The 15,496-nt window shown below is 45.4% G+C and overlaps 1 protein-coding gene across 5 annotated transcripts in view; it reads left to right on the forward strand.

Moving 5' to 3' along the window:
- Nucleotides 1–15,496, forward strand: part of PLXNB1 (plexin B1) — an 830,120-nt gene that overhangs the window by 704,045 nt on the left and 110,579 nt on the right. The window lies entirely within an intron of this gene.

The following is a 15,496-nucleotide window of genomic DNA, read 5'->3' on the forward strand; positions in this document are numbered from 1 at the left end:
CGATTTAGACCTATGTTTGGAAAATATATATAATCTGGCAACAATACCCAAGATTATCATTGCAGGAGATTTTAACTCCTTATGCTGTGTGAATAAGGCGTTGAAGAACTGCAATGGCAACTTGGGGAATTTGGAATCTAGGACCAGGGGTAAAAAATGGATTGCCTACCTTGAAACATGGGAGATATCGTATGTGAGTAGTCAGGCAGATGGTTCTGAGCACACATGGAGTCGTGGTAATAACACCTCTAAGATAGATTACTTTGCAACTTCGAATGAGCTGTCACATTTACTTTCACCGGTGTTGATTCATCCAATTAACCTAAGCGATCACGCTCCCATTCAATTCAATGTAACGCATGTACATGCTTGCCACAGAATGAATCACTTGTTGCCACTATATGAAATCAATTGAGCCCAACTATCGGTGAGATGGAACCCGGCGTTATGTAAGCGTATTTCAGAGAAAGTGAGTACTGCCTTTATTAGGACATCATTGTGTCGGGACCTGGGTGTTTCACTGTTCATCAAAGAAGAAGCAATAGTTAAAATAATTACTGACGTTATACAAACTGTCCAAGGCAAACCAACCCCAACAGGTTCATATCATACAAATAGGTTTGACCATGAAATACAGCTCTTAAAACGGAAAAAAACAAAGATTTGCGCATCGCTAAAGAACTTGTATCCATCTCTGCTCAGGCTAAACATGTAAAAAATCGAATCTTACTACAGTTCAATAATGAAATGAGAATTGTGAGAAAAAATCAACCAAACAATCTTAATTGTGAAATTGTGCGCAAATTATGTATGCAGGTACATCTGGTCGATTATGCGTAACACAACTTGCACTAAGGGTGCCGCCAATGTGAATATAATACCGGCCCACACATGAGTTACATACTTAACAGAAAAATGTGCTATTCCATCGCGATTTAGATCTAATACACCCGTATTAAATTCCTTTGTGAAATGGGACACTTTGAATATTGTCTGAAACTGATATCATATGGGCAATTAAGAAACGATCTCAATCTAATGCCCCAGGCCCGGATGGCATACCTTTGTGTATGTAGAAAGCCGATCCAATAGTATGGGCAGCAATACTCAAAATTAAATTTGACGTGATTCTTAAAACTGGCAACATACCAGAGCAATGGGGTACGTCATTAATCGTACCAATATACAAGAAAGGTAATGCTCTTGAACCCCAAAATTACAGACCTATATCGCTCATTGACACCTGTGCTAAGATCTTTGCAAACCTACTTCTGTATGATCTGGAAAAGTACATCGCCACCAATGACATTCTTGCGAGATCCTAGATTGGTTTCAGGAAGGCAATGGGTACGCCATTGAATGCTACATTGATGACCCATATCATCTCTAGCACGAAAAAGAAAGGAGCTTACCCAATCTACATAGCAAGCATCGATCTGTTTTGTGCTTTTGATTGTGTGATGAGGAATATACTATGGACTAAACTACTTAAACTGGGAATTCCATCAGAATGAATATACTGGTTAATAATGTTGCACTCTAACACAGCATATAAGGTAAAGATATCGAGAGAAGACGCCATCACGGATGCCATTAGAACTTGCAGCCATGCTTTTTAATCTCTACATCTGCGATCTAGATCGGATTTGGAAGGAACTTGGGATGTATCCTGTAAGGTTAGGTTCAATAAGATTACATTGGCTGACATTTGCTGATGGCCTGCTCATAATGGGCGCCACTCCCATTGGCCTGCAAGCTAAATTGTTTGCATTTGAAAAATATGCCCTTGATTTAAATCTTATACCAAATGTCAGAAAAACAAATATTTTGATCCTACATGCTGCAGGAAATTAAAATCATTCAGGTGGCAAATGGGTGATCTTGCAGTTCAAATACAGTCCGAAATCTGCTATAATGGTTATCAACTAAGCAGCACCTCCTCCATTACCATCTGGAAAGAAAGACAGAACAATAAAGCACCTCCATCAAAGAGCCAAATGAAGATCATTTTTAAAAGATACTGTCAATTCTCCCTTAGCCCTATGCGCGACTTTTTAACGATGAAGGTTCAAGCCGCTCTTATTTATATTCTTGAGGTGTGTCCTTTTGACTTATGTGATCATTTAGATACTAAGCAAGGACGAATAATTAAAGATGTTTTAAACATTGCCATGTCCATTCCAAATTGTATGATCAAGCATGAGCTAAGCTTGAGCTCCCTGTCCTGTAGAGTGGTATGAAGTCTATTATCGAATTATGCCAACATTTTAAATCCTCCTACAAATTGCCTATATAAATATTTACAACATGCAATGGAAAATAATACAGTGGATACTGTTAAGAGGCTTGAATCTCGGATGATTGTGATATTAGACCGACTCGAAGTCACCTATGATGACTTATGCATCCGTCCTGCTTGTGTTAAAAAGAAATGATTTGAGGAAGGTTGGATTTGAGGGTTTTAAACGTGATTCTGCTTCACAGTTCAAGAAAAGAAAACAAGGAAATCCTGGTTTGCAACAAAATTCTAGCACAGGTCAATGCAAATTTAATTTGTCAACAAAAGTTCCAAGTTCGGAAGATGTAAGGTTCTTCCTGTTCCTTGTACAGGTTCTCAGTTCATCAGTAGCATTAATATGTGTCTTGGTCAGGCGGTTCGGTATTCAAAATAAACTTGGGAAGAACTTTCACTCATACCAAGTGCTGCTTCTGCTGCTTTGCAATAGTACAGGATTCACATAGTACAGGATAGTTCTCTGGACACACTCGCCGAATGCCTGCTTCTGACGCACGAGTTGGTACGGAGCACTTCAGGGCCACTACCAGCCTGTGAACTCACCGGGTAAGATGCGCGCCTCCATTCCCCTCACTGTTTGCAGCACTTCTGCTTCTGTTGGTCCGCCTTCGCCCACTCCAGCTACATTTGGAGCTCCTCTTGCATCTGAGGCTCACTGGTACACGCCAGCCCTGAGGACCACGCCAGCCACCTGAGCCAGCCTCCTGCACACTTCCCGCTGTCCAGCCGCTGCAAAACAAGTCACCATGGGGGAAGCTTTCCTCTAGCACACTTCCCGTTGCGCGACCCCTGCACTTTAGATTTCTGAAGACACAGACCCTCTCAGGCCTGGAAGCTGAGATCTGCCAACCAGTGGCGCCGGTGTCTTCTCTCTTCTTCAGTTTCTGCCTGGGTTGCCAGCACGAACCACGCTGCTTCTGCTTCTTGCTTCCTCTGCTCTTCTCCAACAACTCTATGGCCTGCACCTGAGGGGGCCTTTTAAGCCTATCTGTCTCGGCCAGGTCTGGGTCATCTGCATTAATGAGCTGAGTACTTCTGCAACATTGTACCTTTCCAGCCCTCTTCTTCGTCCCAGTACTTATGGAATTATGGGACTTGAAGTCCCTAATGGAAAATGTATGTTTTTGAGTTTGTTGTTTTAATTTTAAATCCTAGTTTATTCCTTATAATATTCTTTAAAGGAACGTCATAAGGATTAGTGATTAGCCTTGATTGAAAAGGAAAAGGCAATGCTTTTAAATTGTTATTATTCACAAATCTCATTTCACTGCACCTTTGGGTGCTAGGGAGGTCTTCAGCTTTACAGATCTCCTGAATTTTAGAAGGGTTTTGTTTTCTCCCAAATTCTAGGAGTTTGTGATTGTTTTCACTCCTATTTATATGTGCGTCCTGTGGAACAGCAAAATGTTTATTGCAAAAAACCATACATACTTTGTCATTTCGGAGCCATCCTCCTTAGAGGAAGACAAATGCAGTGTCTGAGCCCACGGATTCCTCTGGGCCTTTTTACCTCCCAGGTGACCCTCCCGTGGAACACCCTCCCCCAAGGTCAGGGTCAGAAAGCATCAGACTTTCCCTGGCAACCTGGGGGGAGAATTTAGGCAGGGAATTAGTCAGGAGTATGTAGGATTCATCACAAGCCTCATAGGAGACCGCAGGCGACCGGGAAGACCCGAGACTATCACGGACCAGGACAAACGTACGCTGGTTGTCAGGGAGGGTTAGGGTCCCCAAAAAATTGGTGGAGAACCCGGAAGGATGAGCAAAATCCAGAAGATAGGGCGTGGGACCCTGGCAGAGGCGAGAGAACTTTAACATATCCAAACCCGCCCTATGATACTTGGCAGGAGAGTATATCAAGTATTGCAGAAAACAGAATATAAGTCAGAAAGGCGAGTTTACGATTCGGACCCATATGACGAATACAACTTTTGACATCTTCATAGTCACAGTACCTGGCAGGTTAGTGAACCGGGTTGACTGTGAGAAAAGCTGGAACCAGGGGATGGGGAGCGTTGCCCCTGGGCTTTGCAACAGCCAAGAGAAGAGAGGCATTCTCTTGGCATTGCGAGGACCCAGCAACCTTTATGGCACAAGGTTTACACATCCTCTGGAAGATTGTTTTTGCACCATTTGAACTTTGTTTTACGAGCTGGAAAGGAACTTATAAAACCACCATCCAGAAGAAGAAGAAAGTCATTCTTTTGGGCCAAAGATCACATTGCTCCTTAGTTTAAGTTGCTGGTGTAAGGGCTGGAAATAGGTTTGACACAACTGTGGACTTTATTTTCTTTGGACATCCCGATAAAATCCTTTGATTATTCTTTGAGGCAGGGAAAGCCTTCTTTATTAGGGATAGTTAGGTTTTCCCCAATCCTCATTTCGTTAATAAATGTTTACAGCAGTAAACATGCCACCATGTATTTTATTTATTTATTGTTTGCTTGTCAGGTGCTTATACAATAAGAATATACTGTTTCAAATCGTCCACAGGGCAGGGAGGGAGGGTGGGAAATAAAATGACAACACAATATTAAGAGCAGAGGGGGAGAAGGAGGAGGGACGCACCTTTTGTCAATGTCTTGCTTCTACACCCTTACACCGTGCTATACAAAAAAGTGAGCCATGGCAGTGTGTAAAAAGGCACACGGGAAGCATGGGAAATCCTACAGCTGCAAGCTAGAAAGTACATCAGCATGTCGCCCCTAAAGGTCAACAAGGAGCCAAGGAAGCAGAGGCTGAGAAATAAAACACAGTGGGCTACCTCGACCCACGTTCTCCTAAGAACGGAAGGGAAGATACAAAGCGTGAGAAACCGGAAATATGCTCCAAGCGGGGCAGGCTCAAGAAACAGGGCTTCACTGCAAATCAGTACGGGGCAAGAAAACCAGGGTGCACCACTGCACTGACGGGGTGCAACAGGAAGCGTGGACTATACTCACAGCACTGGCTCTGGAAACCATAAGGGGAGCTAAACACTGTTAGCTAGAGCGTTACAGTTCAGAATTCAGGAATGATCAGAAAATAGTCACAGCCATAACAGGAGCGGGGCATCAGTGATTGACAATGCGATGGGGCTCAGTGAGAGACTTACAAGTCCCTAATGAGTGCGCATGCCCCAGGTGTGGTAAATGCTTAGAAACTGCCTTCCACGGGTGCTCTGCTTCCTCCGCCCATCGTTGGCCTGCATGGGTGGAAACAAAACTCTTTGGAAGGGCATCTGGGAAGGGGGTCCTCCTGAAATAAGCATTAGTCGGGATCTGAAGACAGTTCTCGAATGCAACCTCAGACCACTGGAGGCATATGTGTACACGCATGCAGTCTCAGGGCCTTTGCAGGACTTTGCCTTCACACTGCAATATCTTAGCCAATGTGTCTCAAACCAGGTGAACACAAAAAGGGAGGCCATGTGCGGACTTCCACGAGGCTCCCTGGATCTGCTTCGAATAGTCCACGAGGCTCCCTGGATCTTCTCCGAATAGGAGTCATTCTCAGAACCTTAGAAGCGAACGGGCTGCCGCACAGGTCCTCAGTCTCACGGAGGACATTGATACAAAGGAGAGGCGTCCAGGTGCACTGGAAAGGGACACAGCGTCACGTTGCACCACACGTTCATCGTCCAGGTATAACTGCCTCCTTTACCACCAGGACGGCATCCAGTAGGCCCGGGTCTCACAAAACCATGCTTTAGGCAAGGCACCGCAAAGGGACCCCAGGCCTCCAGTAATATAGTGGCTTTGGTGCTCCGCAAGGTAAGTATCTGCACAGAGATGTCACCTGATGATCTGCCTTCAAGAGGGTCCCACAGGACAGAGCCTCCGGGGGCCGCCAATACACGGCCCTTCCAAAGCACCTACGCAGATTTCTTAGGACCCAAGGGGCTTCTTGCTGTCATAGTATTATTCCACTACAGAAGTGATTGGACCTAACTGTTGCAGGTGGGCATGCGACAGCATTTCATGCATTCAAGGCGCTCCGCTAAGTATCTGTACTGTTGTATACCTCTGTAAAGCGCTCCGTTATGCTTCTGTATTGTTGTATACCTCTTTAAAGCGCTCCGTTATGCATCTGTACTGTGTTTACCTCTGTAAACTGCTCCGTTATGCATCTGTACTGTGTTTACCTCTGTAAAGTGCTCCGTTATGCATCTGTACTGTGTTTACCTCTGTAAACTGCTCCGTTATGCATCTGTACTGTGTTTACCTCTGTAAACTGCTCCGTTATGCATCTGTACTGTGTTTACCTCTGTAAAGTGCTCCGTTATGCATCTGTACTGTTGTATACCTCTGTAAAGCGCTCTGTTGTGTATCTGTATTGTTGTATACCTCTGTAAAGCACTCCGTTATGCTTCTGTATTGTTGTATACCTCTTTAAAGCGCTCCGTTATGCATCTGTACTGTGTTTACCTCTGTAAACTGCTCCTTTATGCATCTGTACTGTGTTTACCTCTGTAAAGTGCTCTGTTATGCATCTGTACTGTTGTATACCTCTGTAAAGCGCTCCGTTGTGTATCTGTATTGTTGTATACCTCTGTAAAGCACTCCGTTATGCTTCTGTATTGTTGTATACCTCTTTAAAGAGCTCTGTTATGCATCTGTACTGTGTTTACCTCTGTAAAGTGCTCCGTTATGCATCTGTACTGTTGTATACCTCTGTAAAGCGCTCAGTTGTGTATCTGTATTGTTGTATACCTCTGTAAAGCACTCCGTTATGCTTCTGTATTGTTGTATACCTCTTTAAAGCGCTCCGTTATGCATCTGTACTGTGTTTACCTCTGTAAACTGCTCCGTTATGCATCTGTACTGTGTTTACCTCTGTAAAGTGCTCCGTTATGCATCTGTACTGTGTTTACCTCTGTAAACTGCTCCGTTATGCATCTGTACTGTGTTTACCTCTGTAAACTGCTCCGTTATGCATCTGTACTGTGTTTACCTCTGTAAAGTGCTCCGTTATGCATCTGTACTGTTGTATACCTCTGTAAAGCGCTCTGTTGTGTATCTGTATTGTTGTATACCTCTGTAAAGCACTCCGTTATGCTTCTGTATTGTTGTATACCTCTTTAAAGCGCTCCGTTATGCATCTGTACTGTGTTTACCTCTGTAAACTGCTCCTTTATGCATCTGTACTGTGTTTACCTCTGTAAAGTGCTCTGTTATGCATCTGTACTGTTGTATACCTCTGTAAAGCGCTCCGTTGTGTATCTGTATTGTTGTATACCTCTGTAAAGCACTCCGTTATGCTTCTGTATTGTTGTATACCTCTTTAAAGAGCTCCGTTATGCATCTGTACTGTGTTTACCTCTGTAAAGTGCTCCGTTATGCATCTGTACTGTTGTATACCTCTGTAAAGCGCTCAGTTGTGTATCTGTATTGTTGTATACCTCTGTAAAGCACTCCGTTATGCTTCTGTATTGTTGTATACCTCTTTAAAGCGCTCCGTTATGCATCTGTACTGTGTTTACCTCTGTAAACTGCTCCGTTATGCATCTGTACTGTGTTTACCTCTGTAAAGTGCTCCGTTATGCATCTGTACTGTGTTTACCTCTGTAAACTGCTCCGTTATGCATCTGTACTGTTGTATACCTCTGTAAAGCGCTCCGTTGTGTATCTTTTATTGTTGTATACCTATGTAAAGTGCTGCGTTGCTTCTCAAAGCTAGTTCTACGCTCAATAAATATCATAATAACAATAATTGATGTTAGATGGCAGTGGGGAGACACACTTGTGTAACCTCCAAATCTGGTCCAGGATCTTCCTCCGCTTGAACCGCCTTACTCCTTCTGACAAAGCAGGGTGATCAGCTCCAGCTACTGTAGCGCATAACCATGTACAGTCACAAGTGTGGGATCCACATATGGTAATACGGTACACAACCAGCATGGCAGACATTCAGTTATGTCACATTTTCTCTGACACAAACCTACCCTGTCCGTTTAGGATTTATGAATGCTTACAATGGGAGGTATGAAATCTTATGTAACCTTTATAAAGGATGGCTCGTACTTAATGCCTAGGTCAGGGGTCTGCAACCTCTAGCTCTCGAGATGCTTTGGACTATAACTCCCATGAGCCTTTGCCCGCATAGTCAAAGGCGTGGGGTCATAGGATTCATAGTCCAAAACATCTGGCGATCCACAGGCTGCAGACCCCGGGCCTAGGTCCACACACACTCCCCACCTAATCCGAGCCTGTGTGATCTGATCCCCCCTGTTTCCTCCCATGGATGCTTGTAGACCCCTCGCTGCCAAATTGCCTGCCCTCCCCATTGCTAGTTCCCCGCTGCCTTGTGTCTCTGCTTCCCTCGCTGTGTACTTCCCTCTTACGTCTTGTAAAGTGCTCTGTTGCTTCCCGAGGCCATATCTGTGCTCAATAAATACCCTCATAATAAAAGTACTCCCAGCAAAATGCTCTCAAAAGCAGTGTGCAGTTTGGGCTTTGGGTTCACGGTGCAACAGAACAAAAGGACTTGCTTAAGATATTTGAAATCTATAGCGGATGTTACTTTCCTCTTGACGCTTCTTGCTACAGGGTTCTCGGGTGTTATTTTCCTCTTGACGCTTCTTGTTACAGGGTTCTCTGATGTTATTTTCCTCTTGACGCTTCTTGCTACAGGGTTCTCTGATGTTACTTTCCTCTTGATGCTTCTTGCTACAGGGTTCTCTGATGTTACTTTCCTTTTGATGCCTCTTGCTACAGTGTTTTCTGATGTTACTTTCCTCTTGACGCTTCTTGCTAAAGGGTTCTCTGATGCTACTTTCCACTTGACGCTTCTTACTACAGAGTTCCCTGATGTTACCTTCCTCTTGACACCTCTTGCTACAGGGTTCTCTGATGTTGCTTTTCTATTGACACCTCTTCCTACAGGGTTCTCTGATGTTACTTTCCTCTTGACACTTCTTGCTACAGGGTTCTCTGATGCTACTTTCCTCTTGACGCCGCTTGCTACAGGGTTCTCTGATGATACTTTCCTCTTGACCCCTCTTGCTACAGGGTTCTCTGATGATACTTTCCTCTTGACACTTCTTGCTACAGGGTTCTCTGATGCTACTTTCCTCTTGACGCTTCTTACTACAGGGCTCCCTGATGTTACCTTCCTCTTGACGCTTCTTGCTACAGGGTTCCCTGATGTTACTTTCCTCTTGACGCCGCTTGCTACAGGGTTCTCTGATGTTACTTTCCTCTTGATGCCTCTTGCTACAGGGTTCTCTGATGTTACTTTCCTCTTGATGCTTCTTGCTACAGGGTTCTCTGATGTTACTTTCCTCTTGATGCCTCTTGCTACAGGGTTCTCTGATGTTACCTTCCTCTTGACACCTCTTGCTACAGGGTTCTCTGATGTTGCTTTCCTATTGACGCCTCTTCCTACAGGGTTCTCTGGAGGTAATTTCCTTTTGACGCTTCTTGCAACAGGGTACTCTGATGGTACTTTCCTCTTGACGCATCTTGCTACAGGGTTCTCAGATGTTACTTTCCTCTTCACGCTACTTGCTACAGGGTTCTCTGATGGTACTTTCCTCTTGACACTTCTTGCTACAGGCATCTCTGATGTTACTTTCCTCTTTACACCTCTTGCTACAGGGTTCTAGGATGTTACTTTCCTCTTGACACTTCTTGCTACAGGGTTCTCTGATGATACTTTCCTCTTGACACCTCTTGCTACAGGGTTCTCTGATGTTGCTTTCCTATTGACACCTCTTGCTACAGGGTTCTCTGATGTTACTTTCCTCTTGACACTTCTTGCTACAGGGTTCTCTGATGCTACTTTCCTCTTGACACTTCTTACTACAGGGTTCCCTGATGTTACCTTCCTCTTGGCGCTTCTTGCTACAGGGTTCGCTGATGTTACTTTCCTCTTGACACCTCTTGCTACAGGGTTCTCTGATGTTACTTTCCTCTTGACACCTCTTGCTACAGGGTTCTCTGATGTTACTTTCCTCTTGACACCTCTTGCTACAGGGTTCTCTGATGTTACTTTCCTCTTCACACCTCTTGGTACAGGGTTCTCTGTCACTTGGCACCAGCAACGTTTCTGTGGGAAGACCCTTTCCTGCAGGCATCCCCTTCACAACATTTTACTCAGCGGGTGCTTTCCCAAGCTTTACAAAATGAAGGACAAACCACTTCAAGAGTATCCTATGAGTGACTTTTCACATGCACATGTTTGCACTCAAAACTAGCATTTTCTCCAGCTTGGAAATACAGCATTAAAAGGGCACATGCAGCTCCTCACATCAAGTTGGATCAGAACACTGATATAGGCACTGTTGCTTATCAACACCCTGCTGAAAAATAAGTAGGAGGACCACAGTTGATGCAAACTTTTTATTTTTGGCTATTGGGTGTTGCTTGTCACCTATAAACCGTGAACTATTGAATTAGAGTCCAGATAGGGAGAAATGACATGTGAGGAGGAACTCAAAGCTTGAAGGTGTTGTTTGGTTATTTTCCCACACATTGACTGGCCATAGCAATGCTTATCCCTATGGCCATTCATACCGTGTTCCTGCCCTACCCCACCCAAAACACCTCCTCATGGCAACTCTTAGAGCTCACTTCAATCGAGCCTTACCGTCAGAATTTGCACTCAAGTGCCTGACAGTGTTTTCTCAAAGCAGTTTTCTGAGAGTTAATAACTTAATTAGAGCAGTAAACCCAATACTGGTGCAATAAAAATGTCTAAACCAGCTCTGCCTTCAGCCACTAGACTTTTAAGCACTATGCATATCCTTCACTGAAGTCTCATAAAAACAAGCATTGGCAAAGCCAACAGTTTTGGCTTGTGTATATGAAGGAATACTTTATTAACCCGGATTTCTTCATTAAAAAATGCAATAATTACAACGGTTAATCAAATCAGAACCTTGTGCATTGAACAAAATGCATTAAAATCATCACCCATTTAACAATCTTAAAATCATCCAAACCCACCCCCGACAATCTGGGAACAGCCCATCCACCCCCCACCCATGAAACCATCTCAAAACAACAAACGCTGGATTAAATTAAGTTGTCAAATGTCTTGCGAGGCGAAGCAAGGCCGCTCTCACATAGTTACACAGTTTAAAAATAGAATCCATGTCAGAACAATTAATAATGAAGTACAGCACCGCCTCACAGTCCCGAATGTTAATATTGGAAAAAAGAACCTTAACAGATCCTTCCACAGGTCCAAATACCACTTGCAGCTCAGCAAAAAGTGACACAAGTCCTCAGATGCAGCCAGACCACAATGACACTGTTTCAACAGATCTCCATTTCCCTGGTTACTAAGGGCCTTCAAACACATTTTACCCACACTTCCCCCAACTTCTGTGCTACCCCTCAGTGAGGCAAACCTCTTCAGTGAGCGAGCTGCACTCCAGTCCTTCTCCTGGTCCTCAGAGTACTTTCCTTGTAAACACAGATTTTAAAGCTGACAACTTGAATGATTCAGTGTACCCGCAGCCTCACCCCCCACAGTTCCTTAATATTTTATAACTGACATAAAACCACCTATACTTGGGGTAAGGGGTGATCCGACCAATGCTTCTAAAATATGTTGCGTGTTCAAGTTCCGGGGTTCTGAATGGAAGATTTTCAGAAAAAAAGGTACAAAACCGATTTCTGGCCCATCGAAAATGTGGGCACCCCCAACTCCAAGTGAAGAGAGATGTTCGGCGGGCCCTCTGGGGGACCAGTTAACTTCTTTAGGCTCCCGTTCTGAATGACCTCCAGCTTGTCACACTTCAAGTACCCCCAAAGTTCACTGCCATACACTAGAGCACTCTCTACCTTGCTTTTGTACACATCTAAGCACTTTTTCAACATCTGCCCACCTGTGGTAAAATCTAATCTGGCCCCCCCCAACCTAATCCGGGCCTTCTCCCTGACCATATTCAGATGTTTCATCCATTTTCCACTTCTTTAAAAGACTACACCCAGATAGCAAAAAGATTCCAGCACCTCAATGTTCTCCCCCTTTACAAACTAGGAGTAGCTGATTTGGTTTTTACCTTTACCAAAAACGACCATTTTTGTTTTATTTCTATGCAGACTGTCACGGGCGTTCTCTGCCATTCCTTCTCCTGATCTATGGACGCCCCATATTGTTTCTTTCCTCTCCCTTTTCTCTGACACACCCATTAATGGTGGTACCAGATGGGAAGTGCTCTTGGCGCGCTTCTCATCATCCAGGTGTATCATTAATGTCTACCTGAATGGCACTACCATGGCCCAGGGCTCTCAGCCCCACCTCCTCCTTCTTGAAACGAGTTCACCATCTCTTTTCAACTATTCCCCCCCTCCTGCCACCTCATAAACTTCCATCCCTTTCCTCACCCCTACTGTTGTGGTTCCCCGCCTCTGTACCCGCCTCTGAAAATATATATTCAAAGGTGGCAACCAGCAGCTATCCTCAATTCTCGCTGCGCTGCCAAACACTCCTCAGACATCTGTCTCCTCCTTCAAGACATTGACCTCAACGTTCTTCCTCTCGCCGAGATGTGGTTCAAGGCCAGCTCAGTCACTGCTTTTGACACTCTTCTCCCTGAGGTCTACAAGATCCTGTCCAATCCCAGGCCCACCCAAGCTGGTGGCAGGTTCGCCCTAAATGTTACTGAGTACTTTCCAGCCACCATCATTCCCACTTAATCCTATTCCTCCTTTGAAAGCCTCGTCTGGAGGCTATCTTGTCTTTCCTTCACCCTCTCTAATATCTACAGGCCACTCTGACATACCCCCTTTTCCTCTCGGAATGGGCGGTCCTCTCCTCCTCTCCTCCTCTCTCCTGGACTCCTACACCAAGCTTCTCTCCCTTGGGGACTTTAACATCCATCTTGATTCTCTGCATTTGGCCTCTACACTCTTTCGTGACCTCTGCGACTCTTTCCCTCACAATTGTCCATCTGGCCCAACCCACTCTGCTGGACACACCTGGGATGCTATCATCTCAACAGACTCTTGGGGAGCCTTCTCAACCCAGGTCTCTTGGGGAGCCTTCTCAACCCAGGTCTCTTGGGGAGCCTTCTCAACCCAGGTCTCTTGGGTAGCCTTCTCAACCCAGGTCACTTGGGGAGCCTTCTCAACCCAGGTCTCTTGGGTAGGCTTCTCAACCCAGGTCTCTTGGGTAGGCTTCTCAACCCAGGTCTCTTGGGTAGCCTTCTCAACTCAGGTCTCTTGGGTAGCCTTCTCAACCCAGGTCTCTTGGGGAGCCTTCTCAACCCAGGTCACTTGGGGAGCCTTATCAACCCAGGTCTCTTCGTGAGCCTTCGCAAACCAGATCTCTTGGGGAGCCTTCTCAACCCAGATCTCTTACGGAGCCTTCTCAACCCAGGTCTCTTCGTGATCCTTCGCAAACCAGATCTCTTGGGGAGCCTTCTCAACCCAGGTCTCTTGGGGAGCCTTCTCAGCCCAGGTCTTTTGCAAACATGTGATATCATGGTCAATTATATAATTGACCCATTCCCATCAATAACTTTATCCCTCAGACCAGCCACATTCCAAGAGATCAATTTCAGTGTGGTAAACCCACTCCCCTCTACCTCGGCTAAAGGCATGCCAGCCTACACAATGATGAGCACCCACAGATAGGGTATTTAGCCCCACGGGTGATTTCAGCAGGTTGGCTTGCCTGGCTGACGGAGTACTCAAGGTAAATTGGTGCAATATCAATCAGATTCATTGTGGCGTGATCTATGCCAGGCACCCAGGTATCACCATCACCCACTCTCTTGCCGTCCGCCAGTACAATAGTGTCAAAGCAAGCGTCATGACGGTGGAATATCTTGGCCCTTGAATCCAAAAAGATCTCTATACCCTTGCTTGCCAGCTTCTCCCTGCCTTGATGTAGCGATTTTTAAACCCAATGCGTAGATTGCACCCCCCGCAGTACATACATTCAGAGTGGATCTGAACTGTGGAAAGCGCCTTGAAGGAAATATCGACCTCAAGGTGCTGGAAAAGGATCTCTTGTAAGAGTTTGTATTGCAGCGCATCAGTTCTTGCACAGATGGAGTTCAGTTGTCTCCAGCCCTCCAAAGGGACCTTCCTATTGCATTCTGTGTCTTTGGTTGGGGGCTTACTGAATGGCTGCGGCACTTGTTCAGGCTCTACTAATTGGGCGGGAGCTATTGGAAATAGTAATGGCCTGGGCCTATCGGTCTGCATTGCTCCCACTCTCACAACCCAAGTCCGAACCCTGAGCACCTGAAGAGGTGTCCTTTAGTAACCCTTCACATAAGTATTAGGTATTTGCCAGGCACTGCTATTAGATGCCCAGGTACTTGCACCATTTTGCACCTGCTACCATCGATGGCCAGTTAATACCACGACGGCATTGCCTGGCAAATGCTTTTCTTATGCCTACAGAAAAGCCAAAACTGTTGGCATTGGCAATGCTTGTTTTCTTTTTTTTTACTACTCGGGCTGTAATGAGCATGTTAGTCCCTTCCAGGCGACAGGATTACTGCAACACCCTCTACTGGGACCTCCCTGCCTAGCAAGTAGAAAGACTTGCAAAATCTTCAACAACCCTGAAGGCAAGAAAATGCAAATTTGTCCTCAGCAAGCATGCACAGAAAGGTGCATTGTGTCCCCATGCATGCCAGAATCTGTTTCAAACTCCTGTGCCTCGCATTCAGCGCCCAGATGCCTCCGGGTTAGGCGCACTATACAAATGACAAAATAAATACAAATACTGGGCAACACAGTCACCTCTGACCTCCAAGAATAAGTCAAACCTCCAACGCCCAAAACAAAGCTGTGGTCAAGGACTGCCAGCCAATTGGCTATCCCTAAAAGTAGCCGGGGAGACGGGTTTTCAAACCCATGTCTCCCCTCCTGTTGACCAGTCTTCCGGATGACTGGAGTCTCATGGCATTTATGGTGGGGCTTAACCCCTTCTTGTCTTTGCACCGTCTGAATTCTGGAGGCACACAGGACCCGGACACGACTTTTGGAGGGTGCACAGTACATAGCAAACCGACATAAAGAAACACACAACGTGCCCCCGCTTGGGCTCCTAATCTGAGTCTGGGGTGTCTCCGTGGTTAAGGGGGTGGGCGCTATTCATCGATGCCTGCAGCCATCGGCTGCTTGGTAGACGCCGGTCCCACACCAGAAGATCACCAGTGCTTTTCCATTCTGTAAGCTATACAAGATCAACACAACATAGCGGTGTAGGCGTATATTCAACAACCAACACAATGGCACTAACTATGCCACC

The sequence above is a fragment of the Ambystoma mexicanum genome, chromosome 2p (assembly GCF_040938575.1).
Source record: "Ambystoma mexicanum isolate Mex_15411 chromosome 2p, UKY_AmexF1_1, whole genome shotgun sequence".
NCBI classification, from domain to species: domain Eukaryota; kingdom Metazoa; phylum Chordata; class Amphibia; order Caudata; family Ambystomatidae; genus Ambystoma; species Ambystoma mexicanum.